This window comes from Juglans regia, chromosome 3 (assembly GCF_001411555.2).
Source record: "Juglans regia cultivar Chandler chromosome 3, Walnut 2.0, whole genome shotgun sequence".
Lineage (NCBI taxonomy): Eukaryota > Viridiplantae > Streptophyta > Magnoliopsida > Fagales > Juglandaceae > Juglans > Juglans regia.
Window position 1 is genome coordinate 23066317 of NC_049903.1, and position 9921 is coordinate 23076237.

The 9921-nt window shown below is 40.0% G+C and overlaps 1 non-coding gene across 1 annotated transcript; it reads right to left on the reverse strand.

The window, feature by feature from the left end:
* Positions 1-506: 506 nt before the first annotated feature.
* On the reverse strand, positions 507-613 carry LOC118348102. Its single transcript, XR_004801248.1, has one exon. It is a non-coding gene; the product is annotated as a small nucleolar RNA R71 (small nucleolar RNA).
* Between the last annotated feature and the right edge of the window lie 9308 nt (positions 614-9921).

Consider the following 9921-nt stretch of genomic DNA (forward strand, 5'->3'; position numbering starts at 1 on the left):
TCAGGATTTAGAAGTGTATGTCCCAATCTAAACCATTAGAGCCTACACTTTTCGATTCCGAGATTGAAAGAACTTTGTGTAGGATCAATAAAAAGAAGAAGCAAGAGGCTACCGCATCTGCATTCACCATGGCCGATCAAGAGAATAGGGCTTTGAGGGACTCTGATATGCCCTTGATTAATGGGGCTACATCTAGCATAAGGAGGCTGGCTATACAAGCTAATAATTTTGAGATTAAGCTGGCTATAATTCAAATGATACAGCAAACTATTTAGTTTGTGGGGCTGTCATAGGAGGATCCTAATATTCATATCGCAAATTTTCTAGTGCTTTGCGACACCTTCAAGCACAATGGAATGACGAATGATGTTATTCGTTTGAGACTTTTCCCTTTTTCACTCAAACGAAAAGCGAAAGCCTGGCTAAATTCTCAACCACCTGGTGTCATTACTACCTGGGAGGAGTTAGCACCAAATGTTTTGGCAATTCCTTTGGCCAAGACAACAAAGCTAAGAAATGATATTACCACATTCCCTCAATTTGAGAATGAATATTTGTATGAAGTACGTGAGAGGTACAAAGATTTATTGCGAAAGTATCCTCATCATGACCTTCCGGCATGGCTTCAAGTCCAAACATTCTACAATGGTTTTGGAGCTACAAACAGGTCCATGGTTGATGCAGCAGCTGGAAAAGCTTTAATGACTATAACTCATGAAGCAGCTTATGAACTTTTGGAGCAATTGGCATGCAACAACTATCAATGGCCTTCGGAGAGAGCAATGCCAAGAAAGACGGCTGGAGTTTTTGAACTTAGTTCTACTACCATATTTGTAATGCCCCATTCCCAGAGGTCTGGAGAGTTAGCCCTTAATATTTAAAAACTCACAGTTCATCAATATATTTATAGACTCCAAAATATAAAATCATTAGAATACTACAAAATCTCTTAATAAAATATGACACTTTTCAGAAATCTTCTATGAGTAATCACCATGCTTAAATAATCATCTCACTGATGCTCCATAATCCTGATCCTTAGCTGGACTATTCAAAATCATCTGAAAAATATATGGAGATAAGGGCTGAGTTATCAACAACTCAGTAAGCAAATGACATATACTAGTGTGTAAACATGAGCATTTACCGAGATTAGAATACAAAACAAAATATTTTCATTTTCAAAGGACGGAAGCAAAACATATGATCAAAATATCAGAGCGAAGATTTAGAAATAATTTCATTCAAAAATATTCTTTGGCATAGCAGAAATGATGATCATCATCATCAGAACAGAGGCCATGTATAACCCCCGTGGTAGGCTTGTGCACCTGTGGATAGCCAAGCAGAACATAAATCACTCTATCACCAAGGTGTGCACTCAAAACAGAGACCACTATTATAACCCGTGGTAGGGCCGTATCCACTATTATTACCCATGGTTGGGCCGTATCCACTATTGTAACCCGTGGTTGGGTCATATGCCACTATTATCACCCGTGGCAGGGCCATAACTGAACAGAGTGGAAATATAATCAAATTCAGAATCAGAGAGTCATGCGAAAGGTTTTCAGAAATCACGTATTATCCAAACAGAGTACTGAACAAAATCTTCAGAACAGAACAAAATCATATCACAGCATAATTTATGCACAAATTTCATATTCACTCTCTTTTTCAAAGTTCAGAAACAGAATATAAAAGATAAGCTCATGTTTACACCAGTCATGATAGAAAATACTTTTTTCTTAAAACAGAATCTCATGAGTAATGTAGAACAAATAACTGAGGTAGTTCAAATTTCTTTTCAAAATCAAATATGTATATTTTCCAAAAATAACCTCAGCTCATTTTATTTTAATGCAAAGTCTAGTATGAACCCTGCTTACCTGGACTTCTTAACTTTTTAGAATTTTTCTCAAAATGTCGAGAATAATTAACAATCGTCACCTATAAAATAATCAAGTAGTTCCCGTAAATTTCCAATCAACCACTTATTTCGATATTTAATCCTAAACTTCTAAAAATAACTTATTTAATTCCTCAAAACCTAAAATCCTCATAATTCTCAAATATCGTCACATTTCTCAATTCATCTATGCCCAAATAATTAGTCCGACTAAAACACAAAATCTAACTTATTTGCTAATGAAATCAAATTATAAGATTTAATACTAGCTAATATATTTATACCAAAATATCTTAAAAATTAAACAAATACAACTGAGATTCATTTTGGTAATTAACTTAATCATATTTTAAGCTCATATATTTAGTAAATTAACTTCTATCTGTAAATATGAATTCTTATACTGCAAATAAAAACCCACGCATAGCAGATGATAAAAACATAATCGGTACATACCCAATCAAGGGAATTTTGGGAAAGAAAACTCATAACTCTTTGAGAAAATAACCTAGGATCAAACTTTACGTGATAGGGGCCATGCATACCGAAACTATGTGCAGCGGTGGCTTGGGTGGAAGTCTACGGCTGCACAGCTGGGGGCAGTGGCAGATCACGATGGTGGGGCACTGAGAGAGAGAGAGAGAGCAATACAGTGAGGGAAACAGAGAGAGAGAGGTTACGGGATGAGCAGACCGAGCGTGAGATAGAAAACAAAGAGGGAGATTACTGTGCGGCGAAGGTGGTATGAGGCGGACCTGGGGTGACGAAAAATCTCGCCGGCGTTTTCTGGGGCCGCAACATGAAGGAGCTCTCGGTGGGCAGTTGTCATAGTGGCTTAAGGTAGGTGGAACAGATCCTCTGTTTCGGGAGTGAGGAACAGAGGTTTTTGCGAGATGGCTAATGGTGGATTTCGACGTGCGTGGGTGAGTCTCTCGTTGTGCGAAACTTGGGCTCGGCGTCTCACGTGGTTCAACCTGTGGTGATGATCTTCCTCTGCTGGTCGTGGGTGGTGCACTGCATAAGCGCACGGTGGGGGCGGCTGAGTATCCTTTGTGAAGTGACTCTCGGTACGTGGTGTAGGTTGCGGCTTACAGTTTCTACAAGGTGGTGCTCACGTCGTATGGCAAACGGACAGAGGACTCATGTAGGTCTGGACAAGGAGATTGATGGTGCCAGTTCCACGGTAGTCCCATGGTTGACACAAAGAGATGCGGCTGCTGGGCTTCACGTAACGTGCAACGCTGGAGGATGAGGGATGGAGGGACGTGATCGAAACGGACGATGGTTGTGGATGGAGGTTCTGTGCGTCAGTGGGTGGAGACTGCCGTGGGAGTTTTTGCGACAGCTAAAGGCTTTGTAAACTAACATGCAGGTGCGTATATATATATATATATATATATATATGTATTTATTGGCGATGGAGAAACCCTAGAGAAAAGGGAGTAACATGCATGCGGATGGAAAAGAGTCGTGCGGGTGAGGAACTGTTCATAAACCGAAAGTTTTTCCAAGGTTAAAATAAACGGCCAAGATCTCCAAATAAAAAGAAAATCACTACTCAAGTCCGTAATATAAAAACGTAAAACATCAAGCTCAAATAAATAAATAAATAAATAAATAAAATCTATAGTCCAACTATACAAATTTTGGGTCCGGGAGTTACAACATTGGTAGCACAAATGGCAACATTATATAAACAACTTGGTAAGATGAATGTTAATACTATTCAAACTAATGTTGTGTGTGATTATTGTGTAGGAAATCACTCAAGTATTGATTGCCAAGTGGGGAATCCTTTTGCTCAACAAAATTCCGAACAAGCTAATTACGTATCCAATTTTCAACGTAAAAGCAATCCTTATTCAAACACGTTCAATCCCGAATGGAGAAATCACCCCAATTTATCATGGAGCAACAATCAATGGGTAGTTAGACCACCTCAAAATTTTCCACAGCAAGAAAAGAAACCGACACTTGAGGAAATGTTCATGCAATACATGCAAAGACAGATTTGGCAATCCAAAACAATTCAACTTTGATTCGTAACCTTGAGGCTTACATTGGTCAGCTTTCAAACATTCTTATAGAGAGGACAGCAGGAACTTTGCCGAGCAATACCGTTACCAATCCTAAGGAACATGTCAAAGCAATAGCATTGAGAAGTGGGAGGACAATTGAGCAGCCACAAACAACAAGTACCAAGCAAGATAAGGCTGGAAATCATGTGGAGTCCAAGTCAAAGATGGAGGAATTGGAAGTGGCCGACCAACAAGCTGGAAATTCTAAGGAGAATAAAGAAGTTTCAAAACCCACAAATTCCAAGGTGGTTACATTTGAATCTAATTCTCGTTCAATTTATGATCCACTAGTTTCTTTTCCTCAAAGACTTGAAAAGAATAAGATTGATAATTAATTCTCAAAATTTCGTAGTATTTTTAAGCAATTGCATATTAATATTTCTCTTATTGAAGCTTTAGAGCAAATGCCTAAATATGTTATGATTTTTAAGGATATTTTATCAAAAAAGCGGAAGTTGGAAGAGTTTGAGATGATAATGTTAACCGAAGAGAGAAGTTCAATTTTTCAAAAGAAGTTGCTCCTAAATTGAAAGATCCAGGGAGTTTTACAATTCCTTGCACTATAGGAAGTTCTTATTTTGATAAAGATTTATGTGATTTAGGAGCAAGTATTAATCTTATGCCTCTTTCGGTTTTCAGGAAGTTAGGTCTTACAGAAGCAAAGCCTACCACGGCCGCTTTACAATTGGCAGACAGGTCTATCAAGCACCGAAGAGGACTCATTGAAGACGTTTTGGTAAAGGTGGACAAGTTTATTTTTTCAACTGATTTTATTGTGCTTATGGAGGAGGATGAGGATATACCTTTAATTTTGGGGATACCTTTAATTTTGGGGCGACCTTTTCTTGCTACGAGGAGAACTTTAATTGATGTCCAACAAAGAGAAACTCATTTTAAGGGTCTGGAAGGAGGAGGTTACTTTTGACATATTTAAATCTATGGAATTTCCTTCCAAGGTACATTCATGTTTTCAAATAAGCGACCGAGACGTGGTCATGGCCAACGAGACTTATGGAGCTGAATTTCCAAAGCTACCACTTGAGAAACCACCCAAGCTTGAACTCAAAGCATTTCAATCAAATTTAAGGAATGAAGAGGCCAGGGAGATCTCCAAGGGGTACACAACTGCACCTTCTAGGAAATTATTCAATTGGAAGAACAAGAATTAGGGGAGCATCTCTTACCTTCTATGATTCTCTTCTTTAGTTTTTCTTCCTTTTTCCCTGGCAACGTCGCCAAAAACTTATTTGCATAAAAATATATCTATAAATGCACAGAATCATGACAAGTAGTAAAGTGTTTTAAAGAAAACAGATATCAAACCCATAGGGAATAATTATGCTATTGAGTATTGAAATTGACTAAATTAATTACTATTTGGAAAACTAAAATTTGAATAATGGTTTACTAAACTGAAGAAAAGAACATTAAAATTAAGATTTTAAAAGAATAAGAATAGATCTAGAGAGTTTGACTTCACCTAGCAAATCTCACACAGTTTATTATTCTTCCTTGTTATAGAATCTCAATTATCCCAAGTTGATGATAAAAATCCCTTAACTATTCAATATTTTCTCTCGAACAATATCAAAAATATCTCCAACTAATAACTCCATATCTATATGTGAATTTAACTCCAAATATTCAATAAGAATATAACTCCATATCTCTATGTGAATTTACCCTTTTTCTCTCTACGGGTGAATAGGGTTTCCATTTTTTGCAGCAAGGTTTTGGTCTCCTTAAGAGGCTGCATGGCAACTCCTAATGGTGGCACAGGTAGGCTGTGGCGCCCCCGACCCCCATGTAAGGAAACACGGGAATCGAGACGCCGGGATAATGACAACACGGTCACGCATCCCAACGAAAGTGCCAAGTGTGTGTACATACGACAGTGTACAATAACAACGCAGCGGATAATTAAGTCTACTAAGTACCAGAATTTAAATACAATCTAAATATCAGTAAAAGGGTTTAAAAAGTTATACAGTCATCCCAAAATAAAGTTTAATACAATAAAATAAGATAACTAAGCCAGTGATCCCAGATCACTCTTCGGGCGGAGCCGTCTCCTTAGGCTCGCCCTCCTCCTCCTCATCTGCATCAAAATCTGCGTTATCACAGAATGGTACCGCAGGTAAGTATAACCCAAATAATTCTCAGGAATAAAATGCATTTAATGCAACCAACATGCATGCATATGATGAAATATGCATTTTCCTCAAAACATCATTTTCCCCGAAAATGATAATTTTCCAACACACGCCAAAATCCCATTTTGCCCAAAAATAATCCGTAAAACATTTTCTCAGAAAATGATTTACACAAAATCCAACTCACACTATTTTTCCAGAAAATAGCCAATTAATCCGTTATTACCCTATGCACCATGGCGTCCCCTAGGGACCATCCGCACGTCCTGGCTTTGTAGCGATGCCCGGTTCCGTGCCCAGGGCGTTCATGGCCGAGCACCCACTACGCAACGAGCGATGCCCAGTTCCGCGCCCAGCGCGTACATGGCCAGACATCCTCTAGTCCCCGCCAGCAGAAGGACCACGGAGTCGGCACGAATCTCTCATCCGATCCCATTGTCGTCCGGCGACAATCCAGGGGACGTTACTCAGTATATTCCGCTCCCGAGTAACCAGAGGAGCTCCACCGAGATAATGCCCCATCTCGGCTTGGGTTCGTGATACGCACGCACCCAAATTCCATTCTCACATGAAAACCCAGTTTTCATAAACACATGAACATGAATGCAATACACGAAAACCCAGTTTCCCTTACAAACATGATCATGCGTGCAAAATGCAATGTACATGAACCACACTATATCCAAACCAACAATTACCAACCTAATCAATCACACAAACAACTCCAATCACCAATCCATCCGACCCCCGCACTCCTCGGACTCAGTCCGGCAAAACCAATCAACAGTTCAAATACAGTGAAGTGTGTTAGTGTAAAAATACATTAAATTCACAAGAATTCTTTGGAGAAATACTTACAGTGCTATATAACAATTTCCGAAAGATCACGAAGCTGCCAGAAGTGGAAAAACAACTGTAGGATAGTGTAAAATACACTGTGGCTATGGGTCACAGATACCCACTTTTCAACAGAGACAAACGAGGACCCAAAATTGATAGGGTAGAGCCTAGGGAGGTCGGTGAAGCTAGTGGTGGTGAAGGTTGGCCGTGGGTGGCGGCGCAATGGGCGGTAGAAGACCAAAATACCCAAATCGAAAATGTGGATGGTGGAGCTTCACCGGTGATGGATCGGAGGTGGGGTTGGGTCCAATGGGTTGCCAAGAGGTCGAGGATGAAGTGGTGTGGAGATGGTGGCCAATGGTGGTGTGATGGCGGCGCTGGAGCGAAAGTGACGCCGCGGCTTTGAAGGGCTACTGGTGGTTAACGGCGGCGCAAATGGAGGTGAGGTTGGTGGGGTGAGGTCACCGGCGGCAAGGGAGGCCAACGGGCTGGGCGGTGACGGCCACCGCCGGCTCATGGCGGCACTGGGCGGTGAAGGAAGATCGGACGGAGAGAAAGGGAGGGGCTGGGCGTCGCGCTGGAGAGCCTGGGGAAAGAAAGAAAAAAGAAAGAAAAGAAAGAAGAAAAAGAAAAAAGGAAGAAAAAGAAAAGAGGAAAGAGAAAATGTAGGGAAAGAAATGAGGTCCAATCCTCATCTTGGGTTACAAAAATGATCCAACGGAAACGATTTCAAAACCACAAGTTAAATAAAATAATTTAAACGTAATGGTAAAGTCAAATTGAAATAATTAAATCCCACAATAATTAATTAAATATGAAAAGTAATTTAAATGCACAACAATAAATAAATATTAAGAAAGCACATAAAAATTAATTTTCACCAAATTAAAAATCCTAAAAATAACCCAATTAAAAATCTAATAATTTTAAAATAAGAGAATAAATTTTGAATCCATAAAAATAATTCCTTCAGTAAAAATACATTAAAATACGGGGTGTTACATCGGCCTTCCTTTGCTGACTTGTTGGCTGCTGTCCCGCAGCCCATCCCTGAGATGGTGTTGTCACCCCAAGCCCCGAAGATGGCTGACGGTGAGGTCTTCTTCCAGCTTTCCACATATGAGATTGAATGCTCTGCCAAACCTTTCAAATACTCTGTGGTCCTCAAGTTTTTGAAACAATGCCCTTCACTGGACACTGTGCAAGCGTTCATTCATAGCCACTGGGGCCTTTCGGCTATACTAGTGGTCTCCTCCATGTGGCATCCTAGTAACGTTTTAGTACAAATGGCTAATGAAGTTGATTTTTCTAAAGCCTTATCGAGGGATGTTTGTGAAATCAATGGCAATTTTTATCATGCCTTTCGCTGGTCTCCAGAATTTAATGAGGATGAAGAACCATTGAGGGTGCCGGTATGGCTTTCCCTACTGGGTCTCCTTCCCAACTTCTACCGCGAAGCTTTTTGAAAATACGCATAGCGCCTATTGGGAAGTTCATATGTCGAGATAATTTGACTCGATGTGCTACGAGAATGGATGGAGCACGCTTGTGCTTGGAAGTGGATGCAGCAAAAGCACCTTTGACTCACTTTTGGAAAGCGGCTCCGGGTTTGCCTACTAGTTGCAAACAAGAAATCGTTTATGAGACACTTCCTGCTTATTGTGCTCCACGCAACATGCAGGGTCATAATTCACGGACATGTAGAATTGGAAAATCTAAGAGGGTAGGTTTGGTTAGGAAGAAAGGTCATCAAGAGGCAGTCAAGGCTATTGCAGAACCTAGGGCAGAATCGGTGCAACATGTATCTGTTATTGCGGATAAGTCTGATCCCATTGTGGAAGAAACAAAGGTGACTGGATTGGAAATATAGGGTGTCATGGTAGAAGAGGTCCTGACTTCGTCTGATGTTGTTCTTCCATCTGAGTGAGTGGGTGGTGCATTGGTATTCCCTAAGAAAGAAGTCAATTCAGTTTTGTTGTTAACAGAGGGTGACGTTGTTGTACCAGTGGGTGACGTTGCTCCTCAAGGTGATAACATGATTACTACCAAAACAAAGGGTGGCATGGTAATTGAATTAGAAAAAGCTCTACCAGTTTATGATGAGAATGCTACGGGTGCTACAAAGGGGAAATCTCAATGGTTGGTTGGGCACAGAAGACTCTTGAAATCCCAATGATTTTGCCAAGTGAGGGGGTGGAGCCGTTTGTGGTGCGGGATATGCTCGTGGTGCAGAACGAACCGCTTGGTGAAGAGGAGCCTGCAGAGGTTTCTGTTGAGGAGATGCTTGCGTTGGAGAATATTGTTTTGGAACCTGAACCAGATATCCAATCAGAGTTTTTCCCGCAGGATAAAGAGTGCCTTACTGATGAGTGTACGAAAGTGCACTCCAAATACCTTATTATTGGACTAAAATGCTAAAATATGAATAGAAATTATATGAATTAATGTGTATTCTTGAATTGAGTTTCTATTTACTTTAGAATACTCCTGAGCAGATTTTTATATTTAATTTCAGAGTCTATAAAAGAGCAAGTCCAAACCTAATCAAACTCAAAGGACTTTCAAGTGGGAAAGACGTTGGAACAACCTAAGAACTTTCAAGATGTGTAGGACTCTTCAAATAAGGATAATGATGGGGTTTGAGAGTAATTCGGATCAAGAGAAATAGTCAGTCCTAAATTTGCTAGAAGATAACACGTACATATTTTAGTATTTTGATCATAACTTTCGGATCAAATATCGGATTGATGCGATTCTTGATGCATTGGAACGCTATCTTAAAGGATTACAAATTTGTCTGAGTAAGGATTTCTAAATTCAAACTCCAGAAGCATATACATGGCTTCCAGGATGAGTCCTAAAATTTAGGCAATTTTGTACGAGGGAATATGAAAGACATTAAGGTTTCTTTCCTACCCTATATAAGCATTTCATTAGCACG